Genomic DNA, 21,548 nt, shown 5'->3' with positions numbered 1-21,548 from the left:
AGTCATATACTATGTGGCCTTTGGGGTCTTGCTTATTTTACTCAGCATAAAGTTCATCCATGTTATAGCATGTGCAGAGGCTTCATTCTTTTGCGGCTGAATGATTTTCCATTTTGTATGTACTTTATTTTGTTTACCCATGCATCTGTTGACGGGCACTTGGTTTGTTTCTACCTTTTGCTGTTGGGAGTACTGCTCCTGTGAACACTGGTGTGCAGTGATCTGAGTCCCGTCCTCCACTCTTTGGGGTATATGCCTAGGAGGAGTGGAATCTCCAGGTCTTATGGTAATTCTCTGTTTAGCTTTCTGAGGCTCTGCTCATCCGTTCCCCAGCAGCTGACGCCTTTTACATTCCCACCAGCAGTGCATGAGTGTTCTGGTTTCCCCACATTGTTGCCAGCACTTGCTTGTCGCAGTTTTCTGATAGTGTTCGTCCTCATCAGTGTGGAGTGGGGTCTCACTGTGGTGTGAATTTGCCTAGTGACTAATGATGTTGAATCCTTCCATTTGGTTATTGGCCATTTGTGTATCTTCTTTGGAGAAATTTCTCAAGTCCTGGGCCCATTTTTTAAATTGGAGTATTGTTGCTGTGGTGTAGGAGCTCTTTATATATTCTGCATATCAAACCCTTAATGGATATATGATTGGCAAACATTTTCCTCTTTCTGTAGTTTGTCTTTTTATTTTCTTGACAATGTCCCTTGATGAACAAAAGTTTTTAATTTTGGTGAAGTCCAGTTTGTTTAATTTTTATTTTTTAGCTTTTAGTGAAAACTTAAACTTTTTAATGTAAGTCCAATTTAAGTTATTTCTGACTTATAATATGTAACATAATGCAAAATTTGTTTAGGCAATTATTTTAGACTACTCTCTCATGTATAAAACAGATGTGAGGATAAGTTTTTTTAATCTTTCAGAGTCATCTCTTCCTACTTATTGAATTTATATCATTCTTAATTTTTCTTGTACACAATTAGTAATAATATAAGCATTTACTATCGAAATAGAATACAACCTTTAAGAATTTTTCTTCCATAATGGTCTATTCAGACTTTTACTTCTTTCCTATAAATCTAGGAAGGGTTTACAGCTTAATTTAGGATATGTGTGATTATAGTTTAAAATATAAGTTAAATGAAGATTGGTTGTTTATGAATTAGAAATGTTCTCCTTCCTAAAATTTTCTGGAAATAAAATTGTTTTTTCTTCTGCACAATGAATTTAACTAGATAAATAGTAGTAAGAAGCCGGCCACTATGTTTGGATCCCTGATGTTCTTCATTTTTATATCTTCATTTTATTTGAGCCCTTTACGTGTTTTTATTAAATCTCTGGCAGAATCTGGGGGTTGGTTAAATTTGAAGAAGACTGTATTAAATAGAATTTAGATAGAAGTGATTCTATTAGTGAGGGAAGAACTAATATTTAGAATATATAAAATATCTGGAAATACTATCTAGACTATGACCAACATACTATTTTACCATCTTTCCTGGGATTTCAAGTATAAAATAGAGTTGAGAAAACTTTATTTTTCCATTTATGGTGGAAATTATAATGTCATTAAACTTGTGGATGCCCAGTATTTCTGTTGTCATAATAACAATAACCACGACATCCAACACTGATAATATTTATTGTGTGCCAGATACCATCCCAAGCATCTTAGAGGGATCTTTTCATTTAACCGTCACATCTCTATTAAGGTTGGTGCTGAAATTGTCTCCATTTTCCAGCGATGAAGCTGAAGCTTACAGAAGTGAAGGAAAGTGCATCATGTCACACTGCTCATACAGGGTAGCAGTAACCCAGGCATCTTGGCCAGCTGTCTAGATTCATTGTGGTTGTTTTTCTTTTTTGTGTCATCTGAAGTGGGTTTACATTCTTAGTTCTCTGTAGTCAGGCCTATACCATCATACTGTCAGTAATTCAGCTGGTAGGATTTAGGATGTTGCCTTAATTAAATGCATAAAGCCATACCTTGTGTGAAATTTAATTATTTTGTCCTGTAATTATAGTACAGCTAGCAGATAGTGACCTCCATAGCATTTTCACATGGTAATGTAACTCCAATGAAGGTTATTTCTAACTTATAACATGTAACAAAATACAAAATTTGTTTAGGCAGTTATTTTAGTCTGTTAGGCTATCATAAGTGGCCCCTTCTCTAATCTTTTTCAGATTAGCCACGTGACTTACTGGCTATGCAATCTTGGTCTAAGTCTCCTTATCTGAAATAAAGGGCAGGATTAGTAATTTCTGTCTCACTGGATGGCTTTAATGATAAAATGAAATATTGTATGCCAAATGCTTACCACGATGTCTGGCACATGGTAGACCCCAGTATCTGTTAGTTGGTTTCTTCCCGTTAGTCTCGTTTTGCGAAGAGCCTTTTTAAATGATTTTCCCATACCACTTAATCACCTCGTATCCTGTAATATACGTTTGGAATCCATTGATTTTATTCAATCGATCAACAGATGCTAGCATAGTTGTGAACAAGAGACTTGTCAGCCCCCTGCAAAAACCGTCTTCATTAAAAAACCAAAACCAAAACAAAAACAAAAACACAGACTTGCTCCCTGCCCTCACAGTCTATGGTGTAGTAGAAGAGACTGATACTAAGCAAGTAAATATAACAATTAAAAGATGTCATCACAAACTAGAGAAATGAAGTAAAGGGGCTGTGAAGGAGAGCATCTGCAGAGGAGCTTTATTTTAGATTAGGGGTCAGGGAGACTTCTGGGAAGAAACTGTTCAAAAGCCAAAGATCTGAACTTCTGAACCAATGAGCAGGGGACCGTCAGCAAAGGGCTGGGTCTGAAACCTTCAGGAAAGAAGTGGTATAAAGATGCTGAGCTTAAAACAGCCCTGAAAGGACAAGAAAGGAGGCCCAGGCACCTGGAGCTCTGGGCTCAGGGGGTTGCTGGGAAGGGCAGCCGGCAGGGCCCAGCCCCGTGGTTGTGGTGAGCATTTGGGGCTTGATCAGATGGCACCAACGGCGGTGAAGGGTTCTGAGCAGAAGGCCACAGTCGGATTATGTTTTCAGGGGATGAGTCTGGCTGCTAGATGTGGACGTGCATTGGGGAACCGGGAAAGCACAGGCACCCGTGTAGCTGGTCGTAGGGCCCTTCTTCCTGTACCACTCACTGGCTGCTGCTGTCTTTCCTGCCCCCCCCATGTTTTGTTATCTATATTGCAGTTATCTCTGACCTGCCACTCGGTGTATTATAGCTACGGAAATGGATCTGTCCCTTCCAATGCACTAGTAGCTTCCCAAGTATCGAGACTGGCTAGTACTTATTTTTATATTCCTGGTGTCAAATATATACTAATCCTGAAGGAATTTCATCCCTATAGTGCTTCACTTGCCATTTCATAGAAAAACCATGTTAATTTTAACATAAAATTCCCTTTACTTTTACCTTTGAGTCCTTGGTGCTGCTAGCTCTAGCATTTTAGCATTTGAATTAATATTATTGATTTTTATTTTTGACCTAAGGAGAAACTAGAACATGTGAGCTCCATTTTAAATGCACATTTCAAGATTTAATGCTGCTAAATAATGCTTGGTGTATACAAACAGTTTTTCTTTATTTATTTTAGCTTTGTGGGTCATACATCCTTTTGCTTAGAGCTTCAGAAGACATAAAAACCTAAATTAAAATCAAGAGATTTTAATAGATCCTTGAGTAAAAAAAAAAATACATACACACACGTACACTTGGCACCAGTTTTTACTGTGCTTCTTCAAAGCATTGCTATGAGATCTTGTTTTCTGATAAAATGTTGGTGGCCACTCAGATTGATCAAGTGCTACTTAGTAACTCCTGATATTTCACAGCCAGTATCTTATTTTCATCCTAACAACTCTTTAAGGTAAAGATTTTTTTTTTCATCTTACAGTTAAGAAATGTGAGACTCAGAGAAGTTGACCAGCTTGCCTAGCCTTACCTAGTTAAGTAGTGGAACCAGAATCTGAATCTAGATCTGTCTGACTGTAAAGTTCATGATTATTCCAATCATGAAGTTAATGACTATTATATTAATTATAAAAATTATCAATTGCAAAAATAAAGTATGAAACACTACTAAAACAGGAAGAAGACTTGGAAATCTTGGGATTTAAGAAGTATTTTTGAAATTTTACAAATAAAAGAAACTGACATGTAAACTGCTTCCCAAGAGAGCAAGAGAGAACCTGCAGTCTGAACCCTAAAGGGCTAGAACAAAAATAAGCAGAATACAATCCAAAATTACCCAATATACAAAGAACCAGGAAAATCTTACCCTCGCTCAAGGGAAAAGACAGTGAACCACTGGTAATCCCAGAGTAGCCCAGATGTTGGAACCATCAAAGACTTAAAAGCACCTGTTGTAACCATCTTCCATGGGGAGGTAAATACTCTTAAAATGAATGAAATGATAGATGATCTCAGCATAGAAATAGGAAGGGTATAAAAAGATTCAAATGGAAATGCAGTGTCTGAAATGAAAATTCACCAGATGAGCTCATTGGGAGAACGAAGATAACAGAGGAAAGAGTGAGTAAACTTGGAGCTAGCTCAAATAAAATTATGCACTTGAAGAACAGAGAGAGAGAACAGTTTGAAAAGAAAAACTGAAAGAGCCACAGGCCCTTGTGGGAAAATAACAAGAGGTCTAACGTTTGTATCAGTGAAGCAGAGAAAGAAAGAGGAGAAAGAGACTGGTTTGCAAAAAAAGTATGTATTTGAAGTAAAAATGGCTGAAAACGTAACAGATTTGGTGAAAGACATCAAGGCAGAGATTCAGGAAGTTCAGAGAACCCTGAACAGGAAAAAGTCATAAAAACTATACCCAGTCACATCATGACCAATCTTCTCAAAACCCAAGACAAAGAAAGAGAGATTGAAAACAGCCTGAGAAGAGCAGTGTGCTCCCCGTGAGGGAGCAATAATTTGAATGAGTGTGTGGATTTCGCCTCGGAAACCATGGAGGCCACAAAAAGAACTGTCAGCCCAGAATTCTATATTCAGCAAAAATATCCTTCAGAAATGAAGGCATACTGAAAACATTCCTGGATGAAAGAAAAGTAAGGGAACACTCTCAGACGTCCCTCCGAGAAAGGCTGAGGAAGTTCTTGAGGCAGAAGGGAAGCAAAGCCAGAGGGAAACTTGGAATGTTGGGAATGAGAGGAAGCAGTAGAAACCGGTAAATATGACACTGTTTTTCTCCTCTTAAATTCTTCAAAGTATCTGTGACTGTTGAAAGCAAAACATTGTAACATTGTCAGGGGATTCAGTGTTTGTATAAGTAACATATGAAATCTTAAATGTACCATTCTCTAATAAAGATTTTGTGGTATTCAGGGATAAGACGAGAAAACTTTTTCCCAATAATTTTCAAGTAATATAAAATGTGAAGAAGAAAGAGCCGTTGCAGCTTTATACTGAGAAGATGCTCTGTGCTCAGCGAGATAGTGGTTCCAGGTTGTGTTGCATATTGATAACCCTGGGGTAGGATGAACAGTCTTCAGCTGTGATGTCAGCACCACTGTGAGAGCTAAACTGACAACACATTCCACTTAGTGCATAAATATATTTGAGTCATAGCCCATATTTGTTAATAGCTATGAAGCTTCTGTGATGTCAGTTAAGAACTATGTAAATGAACATCTTTGAATGAGAAGATGACAAGTTTATTGATTTTCAGCGTGATGTATTCTACACTTCCAAAGCAAGAGTTCTCATACTCACTGTCTCAATAATTTAAATCAGAATAATCTCTTAAAGCAACATAAGGTGAGCACTACAAGCACAAAGTATCATAAAGTAAACACTAGGACATAAAGTAAGCAATGACCAAGTAATGCTGTGAAGTGAAAGTTTTATGCTTTTGAAATAAATATACTAGTCAGTTATCTTAACTTCCTTGCTCCAGTCCTGTTTCCCTTCTTTTAACCATTCACTGTTGCAGTTCATACTCAACTGCAACCACACACCCTACTCCGGTGTTTATTTAAATTCAGTTTAATTTGCTAGGTCCCCTCCATGGGGGGAAAATATTCAAACTCAGCTATTAGTAGCCCTCCCATCGCCCACCCCCCCACCCCCCCACACACATACACACACTCTGGGATTACCAAAGACTTTAGTGAGCTTACTAGGTAAAACTCCAGAATCCTCACCTCTCTGGGCTCTAGAGATGTGCCTCTTGTTTGAGCTTGGTAATAGTTCTATTTCTGGCCAAACCAAGGCACCAGGTTCCACGGAGGATGAGGGGGTGTGGTATCCAGGAGGCAGCCCTCAATGTGCCTCCCATTTCATTAGGAGTCCGTGTGCCCCCCACACCCCCACACTCAGTCCTGGCGGCTTTGATCCCCTCATCTGCAAGCCTCAGTGTTCCTCCTTTCTTCTAGGAAAGCTCCTTTTAAAAAGAAAGCTCTGATGTTTGCTGAGAAGATGAGGGAAATCTCAAGTCTCCTGGATTCAAAATCCTGCTTGTTCTGCAGCTGTCGGCATGTAGTGGGGTGGGAATTTTGCCCCAGCCCACCAGCCCTTCCTGCAGTCGCCCTAAAACACCTGTCTGGAACCAGCCCGCTCTAACATGGAGAAGTTTTGGTTTTCCTTGGGTATTTGAACCTTTGGCTTTGAACTTGGTAGCCTCCTGTTCTAACTAACAGGTTTGTAATTCTAACTGCTTGAATAAGCAGAACACATACCTCTGGACAGGCAGCTGGACAGGTCGGGAAGAGTCGAGGGTGTTGCCCAGGCTGCTGTCATGTCCCCTGGGAAAATGGTGGTGCTGCTCTTGGCACTGAAAAACCCAGAAGGGACCGACTTAGAAGGAAGGTGACTATGCCAACTTCGCCTTGCCTGTGGCGTGTACTAGCAGAAATGTCCACCAGCTCCAGGTGACATCAGGTCACTGCTTACGTGTGTGATCACCTCAGGCACGTCCAAAGAATGTTTTCCTGACCCCAACAAATATCATCCCTCCCTCTCTCCCAGTAAGGAGATCTAGAAAGCATCCTTGGTTTCCTCTTTTCCTGCAGCCTCCCCTTCCCCCATACAACCCACAGACACACGTCGTCCGTCAACAGGCCTATCAGCAGTATGTCCAGAGTGTGTGCTCTCTTCTTCCAAGCCCTGAGATGGGGCAGATGGATTTCTCCAGGGTTGGGTTTTGCTGGGTGGATCACCCGAGGCACAGGAGAAAGGATCCTGGAGAGACGGGTAAGAAAGTGGTTGGAGTGATAGAGTATGTAGTTAGGATGAGATGGTAATAGATAGGCTGGAAACAGGAGTCAATGAGAAAGAAGGATGCAAAGATGTAGAATGTTTGAATTTAGGACCGCAGAGACATGGCAGCAGATTGGCAAACCCAGAATGGGTCATGAAGTGCCGGCATGGAGTGCAGTTGAAGATGCTGGTGACACAGAAGTCAGGCAACTGAAAGGATGGAACGCTGCATGGGGCACTTCTGTAGATCCTGAAGTTACCCCGATCAGGCCAGCTTGGGGGGTGGAAAGGAGGCATCCTCTAACCTTCAGTAAGAGGACGTGCCTGGCTGTCGGTGGAGGACCCTAAATAAGGAGAGGTCGAGGTGGTGTTGCCACATTCAGGAAGAGCCTCAAAGTAGCCTCCCCATTCATCTTCCCTAAAGCACACAAATAAATGCATTTCATGAAGAGGAGTGGGAAAAGCGATCCTACAGGGCGGCAGAGCTCTGAAAGCCTGTCAAGTCCACTTGCCCTGATGGGACTCGAATGCAGGTCGTATGGTTAAGTGGGGGGATTTGAAGGACCAGGCGATGCAGATCACGAGTGGTTGTCTGGGTCAGGCCAGAAATCTCCCTTGTTTGGACGTGGAGGAGATCAGGCTGGAGCCCCTGCAACCCAATTGATTGCCAACATCACTTCCGCTTCTTTTTCCACTGAAATATATAGTTTTTTTTAATTAGAATAATTGTTGTAAGTCTCTCAAAAATAAGACACTCTGTAAAATGCTTAATAAGTAAAGTTAGAATTGCATAAAATGCACTAATGATAATGAAGAAAATCAGTAAGCAGATCTAAAACAACAAATCTCATAAATATTAGAGTACTTTCTTAGCCACAGAAAATTCATTAGTTTTAAAACCATTATTAGTGTCTTGGATCCTCTCAGTAAACTTCTTGGCCTGTAAATGGCATGGAGTTTGAAACTTTTGACGATTTGCAGCACCTTGAATTAAAGTGAGGTTATCACCATCTCTTAGTTATGTGTTCGGCTGCTAATTAAAATGTGTGTTTACAAAACAGTGGGAAACATTTTCAATTGGTAATATCTTGTTTCTTGGCCCCTTTTGAGGCATTTTTTGTTGAAATTATTGACCCTGGCTCATTTTGGGGCTGATGAGAAAGTCTCTGGACTCTTTTGACTTGATTTTTGGGGGAAGCTTGCTTTTTGTGTTAGAAATTTTTATTTACATTTCACTGTGTCCTCTAAAGAAGTATATTCAGCTCATTACATTTTGGAAATTATAAAAAGACATGTTAAAAGCTTTAGGAATTTGTATGCAAACAGTGTTTTTCTCTGCAAATGTCCTCCTTTCTATGACTCCATATCATGTATATTTTCATTTTGGTAAATGAAATGAGTAAATTAATTTACAGTGGTATTTCTCTATATTATATGCACACTAAAATGTAATGCATTAGATTGCAAGGCATTTTTTGATATTTGTGTTCATACATGGTTTACTGTCTTTCATCAATATAAGGGTTGCCTGTTTAGTCAGAAAGTGCTGTTGCCCTGGAGGGCTGTATTTTGAAGTCATTTGTCAGGGATGCATTGCAGAGAGCGAAGACTATTTATGTTTATGGCATTTTAAGGAACTGAGTTAAACCCTCTGGAATACAGAGAAAGGGCTTGCTTACTGTCGTCGCTATTCACTTAATCCTATGACCTTGACATGATGGCATCCCCGTAAATCTCCCTGTGGGTGGTTCAGTAAAACAGATGAACATCAGCATGTAAAGATTGTTTCAGCTTTAGGAGTTAGCTATCTCCTGGAATAAATATGGTCCACGCAGGCAGTAGTATGGAAGCATTCTGTTATCCCCTTTTCTAACAAATAATACCGACTGGAAAAGCATTATTTAGTATAAATTGTACTCTGCCTATTTCCAGATAGTATTTGCAGTATCTAATTGTTAGATTGCTAAGAGAATAAAAAAGGAAAACACATATAAATTATATTTATATTGTGACTAATTTTTTTTAAAGCAGTTTTAAATTTTTGGTCCATTTAAGATTATAAAAATAATAGCATTGCTTTTTTTACAAGAATATTTTAATGTAGCTTTATTTTATATTATGTGCTTTTGTTGCATTATACCTCTGTTATTATTTTTTTTCTTATTCACTTGCTAAATATATAATTGTATAATCCTTAAAATATAAGGATTTCTTTCTCCTTTGTAAATTGAGGCATACAGGGGAAAAAAATTGAGAACATTGGAACATGCAAGAAAAAACATGCAGCACAAGGAAAAATTAATGGAAGAAACTAAAGGACCACATTAAATTCTCACTATACTAGATTCCAGAAGCATTGTCCACAAACCAGAAGAAAATACAGGTTTGGTTCAACATCCTTTGAAAAGCAAATGCTGATTACATGCTCATTGCTTACACTGTGATAAAATGATCTTCACGCAGGTTTCATTTGCCACTCACCAGTTTCCATACATAAATACATAATTTCCTGTGGTAAACCTCCAGCCTTCCTTTTTGAAGGGGATTTTATACCTTGCCTACCATTAATCCAATTTGCTTGGAAATGGTAAATTCTAAACACCAGAAGTGTGCAGTCTAATATAAAATCTTGTGAAGAAATCATAGTATTCAGGTTTTGTATAAAATATTAGCATTGAAAGATGTCTGTCAGCAATACACAGACCCTCATAAGCACTTTCAGTAGCTACCCAGGCAGAAATCTAGGAAAATGAAGGTTCTAAAGCCAGTCAGAAAAGAAAACCAACCACTAGTATGAAAAGTCCCCAGAAAAATGAGATGAATCAAGAATCTTTAATAATTTAATCCGAGAACCCTAGCATCAAGCTGAAGAGAAAATTCCATGAAGAAAAGGTTACTATGCACCAGTAAATAAATGGGCAGCTCCTTTGCTTTAGCTTTAGACAACTGCACATCAAGAAGAATTTCTTCTATTTTCACAGCCTTTCAAGCTGATACAAGCCCTAAAAATTTGCATCACATTATATATCTGGAAGCTACAAATTGTGGACAGTGTTAAGACAGAAACTGTTTTCTTTTAAGCAATGCCCTTTTCTGTTAACACTATTCATTAGTTACCAAGATGCAGTCAAATAGTCTGTAGATTAAAATACTATTCAGATTTAGGGAATGGGGTATTGCATAAATAGGAATTTGATGACCTTGGAACCTTAATATAAATTTTAAAAATTAAGATTTACAGCTGGCTTGTGAATGAAGAAAGACTTTGAGGGTTAGAAAATTAAATATGCCGAGTATAAACTATCACATAGGCATTTTTAAAGCTTTAAACTAGATTTATCCAATTGAGTAAGCTGAATGTTTCTTAGCACACTTTAATATACGTTTTTAGTCAACAAGTTAAAACAAGTTAGCAAAATACTTTAACTTCTTTAGGACCAGTTACTAAGTATATGATAGTTGAGTGGATTATTAAAATTTTCACCTTTCAGTAAATTTGATGGTGCCGTGATCAGAGTTAAATGAGTATTGTTTCCAAGGACTAATAGTTCAAGGACACTTGAGTGAAGAGGACTTGTGATGGTTCCCTTGAGGAGCAGTTTGTCTGCTGATATTTAATTCAGTTTGAAATAAAGTTTATAAACCAATTCTTACATAATTCTGTATCACATACAGGTACTTTCAGTCTACATAAAAATAAGGCTTACTTGTTAGATTAACCATAAACTACTTATTTACCATCCCTCAGACTATTTTATAAATTCTACTCGTCAACCCAGATTGGATCTGCATGGCAGTCGTCATCTCGTAGGCAACCTCAGAGAGCCCCTGACCCAGACCTGGGGACTCTTCTCTGCTCTCCTAGGCCTAGAAGAGTAAAGTAGTTCTCAGATTTGTCACTTTCCATTTCTTGAATATCTTCTCTGTCTTTCTCTATCCTGTCCCAGTTGAAACCTTGCCATTAAAATGGTTTTCCTTTTGGAAAGTATAGTCTCATCCATCTTCCTGCCACCCGAAATTACTTAATTTTATTCTGGCTGTTTATTGTAAATCCTTTTCCCAATATTAACACTAGTAGTATGGAGTATTGTCTCTGAACTATTTTTACCATTTACCATTTATATTATTATTAATACATAGTGCTTCATATAGATTGTGAAGATTAAAAACATAGTGCAAATTTTAGTTATTATATTTATTATTTCACTTCTTGCTACATATTCCTCAAATGAAGTAACTTCTTAACTTTATAAAACACCCAAAATATATAAATTATGCCTAAAGTGTAGTATATTAATTTAGTGTGGTATGTTTTTGGTTTCAGATGATGGGGTTGGCAAGTATTGTTAAGAAGGGCCCACTTTTCCATCCAAGGCACATACTGGTTGTTATTTTCTGAGAACTCTGTCATATATCGGGACCAAGCATTTTTTTAATAATTAAATTTGGTTTTATTGAGATATATTCACATACAATGCAGTCATCCATGGTATGCAATCGTCTGTTCACAGTACCATCATACAGTTGTGCATTCATCACCCTAATCTATTTTTGAACATTTTCCTTACCCCAGAAAGAATAAGAATAAAAAAAGTAAAAAAGAACACCCAAACTGGCACCCTATTTTTCATTTAGGTTTTGTCCCCATTTTTCTACTCATCCATCCATCCACTGGATAAAGGCAGGACGATCCACAAGGTTTTCACAGTCACACTGTCACCCCTTGTAATCTACATTGCTATACAATCGTCTTGAAGAGTTCAGGCTACTGGGTTGGAGTTTGATAGTTCCAGGTATTTACTTCTAGCTATTCCAATACATTAAAACCTAAAAAGGGTGATCTGTATAGTACGTAAGAATGTCCACCAGAGTGACCTCTCAACTCCATTTGAAATCGCTCAGTCACTGAAACTTCATTTCGTTTCATTTTGCACCCCTCTTTTGGTCAAGCAGTTGTTCTCAGTCCCACGATGCCGGGTGCAAGCTTCTTTATGGTTGCCTGCCAGTTGGATTGTCCTAGGAAAAATACCAATGTAACAAGAACGAAAAAAAAACACACACTGGCTGCCTTTGTTCAAATCCCTTTTGCTTAGATCAGAATTTCCAGCTGTCTACTTGACGTTTTTAACTGGGCATGTCCTGTAAGGTCTTAATGTGTATGTGTTAGTGTGCCTGGGACGTAGGAGGTGGTCTGTAAAGAAATATTTATTGCAGAAGTGAGGAAGTAAATGAATGATAGAATAAATGAATATAGACATTCAAAGTACTTATGACTGGTTCCAAAGAATTCTGAAATGTTAACAAATGTACTCAAATAACAATTATTGGATATTATCTTGATTATATATGGATACATATATTTAAATTTCAGAAGTTACTCACTTCGTATAAAAGACTGAATAAAAGAGTAGCTTTTCCACCTCCAACCTTCTTCTCTACCTTTAAATACAGAAAGAATGAATACTATTATTCAGGATATTTTGATTTTTTTAACTACAATGTTTTATGGGTTCAATATGATTCTAACTTCCAGTCTATCATTTGGAAAAACTTTGAACATAAGGAAAATGAACAAAAATTGTTAAATTTAGTGTTAAGTTATTAAAGTCAATTTATAAGTATTCATTGAGTAATTACATAGATAGCTTTATGTTGGAGCTGTGGACTCAGATCTGAATTCAAATTCTCTCATCATAGCTTCGACTATAGCTTTGACAATTTCCTAATCTCTCTGAGGTTAAATTTTTTTCAGCTACAGAATGTGGGATAACTACTTAGTATATTTGTGGAGCACAAATTAGAAAACATCGACTCCTGCAGTGTTATCAACTGTTTATTAAAAGAAAATGTAAGAAATAACTTATTGATATTTTTGCTGTTGTATTTTTCTAATTTAAATATACAGAGTATTATATTTGGTCATCTAAATATTCAAGCCCAGAGAATTTACAAAGACTTTAACGATATCCTTACTGTTCTGATGTTGAATCACCCCCTTATGGTTTCTCTTTATACTTCATGGTGCTATCAAAGTGAAATTGTTTGTCAGTTGGCATTGTATTTTTTACAAATACATAAAAATACATGGCTAGAATATTTAGTAGAAATAACTTTCCTAAATAAAACTGAAGCAGATTAGTGTTCAGTCATACAGTTTTTCCAGGAGAAACAATATTACCCAATGCTGTAAAATTAGAAATTTGGCCTTTGACTTTTAAACTTTTTGGCAGTTTTCAAAAAATTAAAAAATTAAGATGTATAGGTTTGGCACTACTGTCCTGGCTCTTCTCAAAAGTGGGTACACAACCCAGTCAGAAAATGGGCAAAGGTCTTGAATCGGCATTTTTCTAATGAAGATACACGGTTGACTGATAAGCACATGAAAAGATGATCACTGTCACTGGTCATGAGAGAAATGCAAGTCAAAACCTCAACAAGATACCTCTTCACACCTACTGTGATGGTGGCTGTTATTTCAAAAAAACAACAGAAAATATTAAGCGTTGGTAAGGATGCAGAGAAATGAGAACACTTGTTCATTGCTCACGACACTGTAAAATGGTGCAGGTCCTGAGAAATGAGTTTGCTGGTTCCTCAGAAGATTACAAATAGAATTACCATATGATCCGGCAACCCCACTTCTTGGTATACCCAAAAGAATTGAAAACAGACTCAAACAGATACTTACCTACCAATATTTACAGCAGTGTTACTAGCAGTAGCTAAAAGGTGGAAACCACCCAAGTGTTCATCAACAGATGAATGGATAAACGAAATGTGACATATCCGTACAATGGAATATTATTCAGCAGTGAAATGGAATGAAGTCCTAAAGCATACTGCAACATGGATGAGCCTTGAAGCATCATGTTAAGTGAGATAAGCCAGACCCAAAAGACGAAAAATGTAAGATCTTGTGTTTATGGCATTCCTAGAGAAAGCAAAATCCATAGAGGCAGATGGTGGCTGATAGGTTACCAGAGGCCCGGGGCCAGGGCAGGAAGAGTGAGTTGTAGTTTAATAGGTAAGTAGTTTCTGTTTGAGGTGCTGAGAAAGAGCAGTAGTGGTTGCCAGTGATGGTAGCAAAATAGTGTGGATATGATCAATACTGTTGAATTGTACACGTGAATGTAGGGAAACTGCTGTTTATCAGTTACCACAATAAAAGTTAAAAAAAAAGACACACAGCTTTGAACACTTCTACCAGATTGCAAATGTATTTCTCTCTTTAAAATCTGATTTAAACTCCGTAGTATTCATTGATTGCCTTTTGATTTTTGAATTAGAACCTCTGTCATCCATCTTGATTCCGGCACTTTTAGGTGTGCCATCTCCCTGCTGGGCCAACTCATACACGACATTCGGGTGCTCCTGCGTCTGATCAGCAGGTGTCTGTTACATTTGTGCAACGAAATCTGTGATGGCTACGGTGTTTTGTGGAGTGTTTAAAAAAGCAAATCTGATAAAACTCTCTTTGATTTATTCAAAGAGTAAGATTACTCCAAGCCTCATCCTCCTGACCTTGACTTTTTGTTTTTCCTCCCTTCACCTTCTTAACCAAATCCTGGTTAAACATATACATTTACATATCTTTCCAGACACCCATCATAATTATTATTATTACAGCATAGTTTTAGGATTAGAAGAACAAAATGAAATGTAGTCACCAAATCTTAGTATCTTGGGAGAAAAAAGAATTTAGAAATATAGAAAATGATGAGTGTGATTGTGCATTTGTGTGTGTGTGTTTGTGTGTATTTATGCATATACATCATTCTGCACTTCCACTACATAAAATACATGTGCAACAATGTTTTTGTATACCATAACAAGGGACACACTGTACTGTATTATATCATTGTTTACAAATATCTGGAAAGTTGGCTTGGTGGCTTGTGTTCCCAGAAACTATACATGAAATAATTGTATTTGTGAAGTTGAAATTTATAATAGATAACAGAAATTTGGCTTTGTAATAACAAATTATCTTGAATATATTAAGTCAGAGAAATTAGGGAATTTAGGAATAAATAAGGCAAGCTTCCTTACTTAGATCAGTCTTTTTTTTTTTTTCCATAGTTACCTGAATTAATATGGCTCTTTGTTGTTTACCAGTCACTTTATACATAAATTATTGCAGCTTAAATATTTGAAATGTAATGCATGTGTTTTAAATATTTTTTCTTGGAAGTATTCAGGATAGAAAAATATATCTAACTAACTAGGATTCAGTTTGTCAGGGATTAATTGGGTACTGAAAACTATAACCCCTTTATTTGTATTGATCTATTGATTGCCTTTTTTTTTTGCTTTTTTGCTTTGTGTTTTTTGCTTTTTGTCAAGGAAGCAATAGAGAAAGAAAATGATCCATGGCTTCCATGAGCTAAAGATTTCACTGAGGCAGCTGAGCAGCCCACTTTTTTTCAAAGCTACATTAACTTTCCCATTAAGGGGCCCTTGTAAAATATGGCACCGTAAGCATCCTGAAGTGTCTCGCTGGCATTTGTTCACCAGTGTGGCTGCTATATTTGATTTCACTGCCATTCTAGAGAGAAGGCCTTCCTCTCTTTTTAAGAATGTTATTGCTTTTATTTTAAATTTAGTTGAATTTAATAGCACTGCTATAGCTAGGGGTCTGTAAACATTTTTATAAGTCTGGTTTTTTTTTTCCTTTTTTTTTCCTTAGGTACAACTTCTGTCACTTAACCTAAAACATTATTATAGTGTTACTATTATTCATAAAATTCAGATTTACACATGACAGGTCTTATTTTAGGAATAAAAGGCAAATGCTTTGGTGGCATGCATGTCCTTTAGTTCATTTTCCTTTTCCTCCTTCTTTTATTCGTTCTCTCACTTGTCCCAGTTGTTTCGAATTGCTCAAGACCTGAGGAAACATCCCAGAAACGTAACCGATTTTAAACGGCTTTCTCGGCCCAGTGCGTCACCTGTCATCTCGGGAGCCATTGGACCCTCCTTTCCTGCTGCTTCACCTTGAATTCTGAGACCTCCCCCACCAAGTCCCCCCTTGAAGGCCCCAGTTGGCCCTGTCGTTCATTTCTCAGTTAAAGCACACACACAAAGTCACCCTGATTTTAGTCTCTTTATTCAAACTTCTTATTTCTTATTCTGAGTTTTACAAACTCTTCACTAAACACTTTAAGATAACATCTCAGCAGAGATAGGCTCCTATCATAGTATCTTTCCAGACACCCACCATAATTATTCTGATTATGGCGTAGTTTTAGGATTTGAAGGACAAAATGAAATATAGCCACCAAATCTTAGTGTCTTGGGGAAAAAAGAATTCAGAAATACAGAAAATGGTGAGTGTGGTTGTGCACGTGTGTATCTAGCAATAAAGTAAGTTAAATCTAGTATTGTCCTCATTCTACCTCCCATTTCAGAGCCCCTACTTCCAGAAGTCTGTTTGGCTCAATCATTTTGGCTGGTGTGGCATCTGAGAAACCCTTAATAAAAGTCTCTCCCCTCACAGGCGTAAGTCTGTTTTTCTAGTGGCATCTCAAAGATAAAGATCCATAATTCATAGGAATGAATTTCTGTGGTCAAATTTCAGAACATATGAGAAATTATTCTAAACTAACTTTGGTGATTACCTTCTTTATTAAACCATATCAGGATGTTGGCTGCCTCTACTTATAAAGTTAAATCCAGTTTTCCTTCCTCTATTGGATAAGAATGCAAGTAAAGTCAGGGTCTTTGGGGTCTAGGGTAAATTTTTCATTTTTCATTTTCATTTTTTCCTGGATAGGTGTAGAAGTTTGTGATATGCTTTTTCTACATTTATAGTGGTCTTATGATTTTTCTCTTTTTTTCCACTATTGTAGCACTTAAATTGATGGATGTTGTAGTATTGACCTATCACAGGGTGATTATTAAACCAGATGACTGCTTTTCAGACTGTAAGCTTCTTAAGTGTAGAGGCTGAGTCTACACACATTTGACTGTCTCCCCTCTCGCAGTGAGTTTAGCACATAGATTGTTGTTCTTTTAGCTGATTGCCGAAGTAATATGTCATTTAGGGGAATATACCTGCTATCCCAATTAATACATATTGAACAACTGTTCTGTAACAGCCCATGGGGTGGGCCATTGTGCTGTGCATTGTGTAGAATGCAAAGATAGCTAAGCATCCGTCTCAGCCCAAGGAGCTACAGTCTAGTTCGTGAGAGTGACAAATACTGGAGAACAGCAATATTGATATAAAGCAGAATTTGGCAGTGTTTGAGTGTGGCATTAACGAGCACATATGCTTTATAAAGAAAAAGACGAATGTTCAGACTGCCGAACCCCAAGATTTGCACAGGCTTGCTGGAGGACATTAGGCTCTCTAGAGTAGAATGTGAGAGCAGTCACAGTTGAAGATAAGGCAGATTCAGCACAGGAGGGGCCTGAATTCTCAGCTGTGATTAGGCCTGGTTCTGCGGACCACTCAATTTTCCAGATAAGAAGGTCAGTCTTGAGAGTTCGTGACCTGCCCAGGGTGACACTGAATTACACCTGGGAGTTGGTCATCAAAAGGTGTCCAGATCTTGATCCTTCGCACAATTTTCTGCCTCTGCCAAAGTAGTTTATCTGACTAGTTAGTAAACTGTTGTGACTTTATATTCCTAAATATAGTTTATTTCTTTTCTCTTTTTTATTATATTCTTCTGTGTCCAATTACATGTAATACTCAGTTATAAAACTAAAGTGATGAGGAGCGGAATTAAAACAATTGCTCTGTAGCCACGACAGATAGAATGGTGTTCAGGCCATACTGTTCCAAATGTTAACATGCGGCCCCAGGGTGCTAGGGAAAAGCCAGTGTCAGGGCACCCCTGCATGGTGAAGTGAGGGAGGAATCTCATGGAGGGCACAAGCCAGAGAGTTACTGCTTGTGGCCGGAGCCCGATGAGCTCCCAGGGCTTTCCTGCACTGGCCGCGGTCCCAGAGCTCCATCGTGTCCCTTCGTGATGACCACAGGCTTCGTTATGAGTGATGAAAATGCCGTTCCCAGTTCCCTTTCTGGTGCTTTCCTGGTTATTTTAATATTCAGGGGAAATACTTCTGTTTAACATGGATTAAAGTACCACAGCAATCTTTCCTTTAGAGTCAGAAGTACAAGAAAGCTAAAAGGAAAAACCAGCTCTAAGTGCATGGGAGTTGATTAATAATTTTATTTTTATGTAGCGTAATGCCTTTTAGGTAGTAAGTGTTGTTTTTCAGAAAGCATTGATTGCATACCACAAATGCGAATACATAAGTGTAAAATGAACGAATGAATGAAAAAATGAGTGGGTTGTTGTTATCATTCCTGCATTAGCCTGGAAGGAAGGCATTATTCCTTCCTCACTCATTTTTAAATCACACCTTTGCAGTAGGTTTACCATTTCAAAAGGTGTTACTGGTGATTTATTTATTGTCTATTTTAATAATAATAAAAATGTCTAAGTTTTATAACATAAACTAAAAATCATAGGCTAAGTTGAACTAAAAATGAAAACGGTTAATTTTTTTGGTGAATCAAACTTTTGTTGAGTTAGCCCCTAGTTGGGACTTGTGTGAGCTGTGTTTCAAATCCAGATTTTTGCTAGAAACAAATGAGTAACCGTGCTGCTATTGGCAGTGCCACCTCAGCATGTGGGTCCCTTAGGCCATCTGGCTTTTGCAGCCTGTGGCTGGAGGCTGCTGATTCCCGTGCAGAGTGTGGGTGCTTTGTCCCCATTCTTACATACGTTGACTCTGGCAGGTGTGCATCCCGTTGTGCAGTGTTGTATGCACCAGTGACTTACAGATTCAGGGAAATTTGAATTATCAGAGTTCAACGGAAATTTAGAGAAAACCTTATGGGTAGTAAGTAACGTGTTCATCAAAATTACCTGTCTAGGAAGAGCCCCTGAATTAGGGGAGTTTGGTGGCCTTGGATGGGGGAGGTTAGATGGCTGGGAGAGTTTTTGAGCAGCTGGAGTTTAGAATGGAAGAAAGTGTGTGAAGCTGCTCAGCCAGTTGCAGGTTATGCCTGAGCCGTGTGTGGACTAGAAACAGCACTAGAGGGGCTGGAATCAGGCGTTCCTTAAAGCTCAAGTAGAGGCAGCAAGGCTCATTCAGAGAGTTACAGGGGAAATGTAATGAGCTTTTGAATGAACTTCTGGGTGGACTGGAGGATGCGAGAGAGAAGAGCCTGGAGAGCGAGCAAGTCAGGGCGTGGCCGGGTCTGCGATGCTGCACGCGCTGTCACCGGGAGGACGCGGAAGGACGCAGACATGGAGAGTAGGGAAAACGGAAAAGGACTAAGATTATTCATGCACTTGACCTTGATGGCAAGAATGTGGATAGAATTTCTCCTGATATGTTTGAAGTTGAATAGGGAAAAGAATTTCAGGAAAAAATACAAATGGGGTGTGTCTGCTTGGGTGTTTCAGCCCCTTAGGTGTTTGAGATAAATGTGTACGCTCGTCTGCGTGTGAGATTGTCACTGGCATGTGACCGGCCACGAGAGCCAGATCCAGAAAGGCGAATGTAGAAACAACCGAGCTAAGCTTGGAAACAAAGAGGTTCTGAGACCGAGGCCCAGTTACCCCCTGTTCTGATGAAAGTAACACCTTTCGAAATGGTAAACCTGCTGCAAAGGTGTGATTTAAAAATCAGTGAGGAAGGAATAAAGCCGCTGGATGGGACACTCAAGACAAGGTCAGAAAATAGGAAGAAAAATAGGAAAATTATGAAGGTGAATTTTTAAATGCTAATATCACCCCAGTACTTTATTGCTGAGTCATTTGTCATTTTCCAAAGAGTAATTGAACCTAAACTGTTTTTTTTTCCATCAAGAGCAGAATATACTCCTTATCGTTAGAGAAAATAATGAAGGGGTAAGTTGCCTCTCCAGAGCATTAGTGGGCCCTTGAGGTCTGTGGCAGTAACGCGTCTCCAGAAGTGCCTGGTGCATGATCAAGGGAGCAATAATCTCTTCAGCCAAGTGTAGCCAGTTTTTGTCAAAGCTCTATTAGTAATGCTTTTTTTGCAAATTAGACTAGTTTAGATATGTCCCATAAACACCTATAACCTAGAATAATAAAATGGCTTTTAAAAATTAATTTCCAGTTTCAGTTTTACAAATGAGAGAGAGGAATATTATTGTACCTTTCCCGCAGTTAATCAGTACACTCACTTCGGGGTCAGCAGGCAGAATTCTTTTTGTATCTTTTATCCACTTTCTCGCGTTGCCTTTCTCTCTCAAAATAACACTCTGCTGCTGTTGGCTGAGCATCCTGTGTTTGAGACTCTGAACTGATTGTATTACATGTTCTCTACTACCAGCGTTGGTTCTTCGGGTAAACCTTTTTGAATAGTCTCTGTATTAAAAATGTTAGTACAGTAGGTCAGATTTATTAGTTTAGACTTCAGTAAATTAAGGTTGGCATGCGTGTAGGTTTATATTACCTATAGAGTATATAAAGGTATACTTAACTATAATTACGATTTAAAAAATTTTTGTTTAACTTTACAATCTTTTTGGAAATCAGTTTTTTGTCTTGCTTTTCTTTGGTTTAACTTTTAATTCTACCTGGTTGAAAAATTCAAATCATATTTCTGGGCTTACAGCAGAAGGAAGTTGCTATTTTCTTCTATGTAACATGTTCCTTGGAAACGTTTGGTCTGTGATCTGTACCTCATACAAAATCTCTTCTGAGGGTCCCTGTGCGAGCTGAGTGGGAAGAGGTTGCAGCAGAGGCCCGTCGGCATCTGGGACTGACAGGGTTTCCCCAAACCTTCTGTTTGTTCCTCGTGTTTCCTGTCACTTTCTACAGAGATCCACAGTCTATATGTGGGAATTTCATGTACATATAAATAACTATATCAGTGTGTGGTTTTAAATAAAATATATAGTTGCTAAATATTTAATCAGTGTCTATAATATTCCTAAATATATAACATATAAATATATTTGCATAATATATAAATAACTTGAACTTGATGCTGTCATTTTGGGAAATGTTTTAAAGGCAGGAGTATTCCATAATAGAATTTACTTCTGCTCATTTCCTCTAGAATCTTAACAGCACTTATAATAAAACACAAATAACATGGCAACAGATTCTTACACTTTATTTACAAAGCATAGTTTTTGTTTTTGTTTTTGTTTTTAATTTTTCTGCTTTGAAGCTGCCAGAAGGTGATGGATGACTTGAGCAAGATCCCTATTTTATTAGCAGGGTTTTCATCCTTACATTTGGAAACTGAGAAACACCTAAGCTTTTTCTGCCCCCAAAATATTTTCCCAACAATTCCGAGATTTTTTCAGCATGTTTTATCTTGTCAGTC

General features: G+C 38.0%; 1 protein-coding gene across 7 annotated transcripts in view; it reads left to right on the top strand.

The window, feature by feature from the left end:
* Positions 1-21,548, top strand: part of NBEA (neurobeachin) — a 637,956-nt gene that overhangs the window by 348,070 nt on the left and 268,338 nt on the right. The window lies entirely within an intron of this gene.

This window comes from Choloepus didactylus, chromosome 12, assembly GCF_015220235.1.
Source record: "Choloepus didactylus isolate mChoDid1 chromosome 12, mChoDid1.pri, whole genome shotgun sequence".
NCBI classification, from domain to species: Eukaryota; Metazoa; Chordata; class Mammalia; order Pilosa; family Megalonychidae; genus Choloepus; species Choloepus didactylus.
This window is presented reverse-complemented; position numbering and strand designations above follow the sequence as displayed.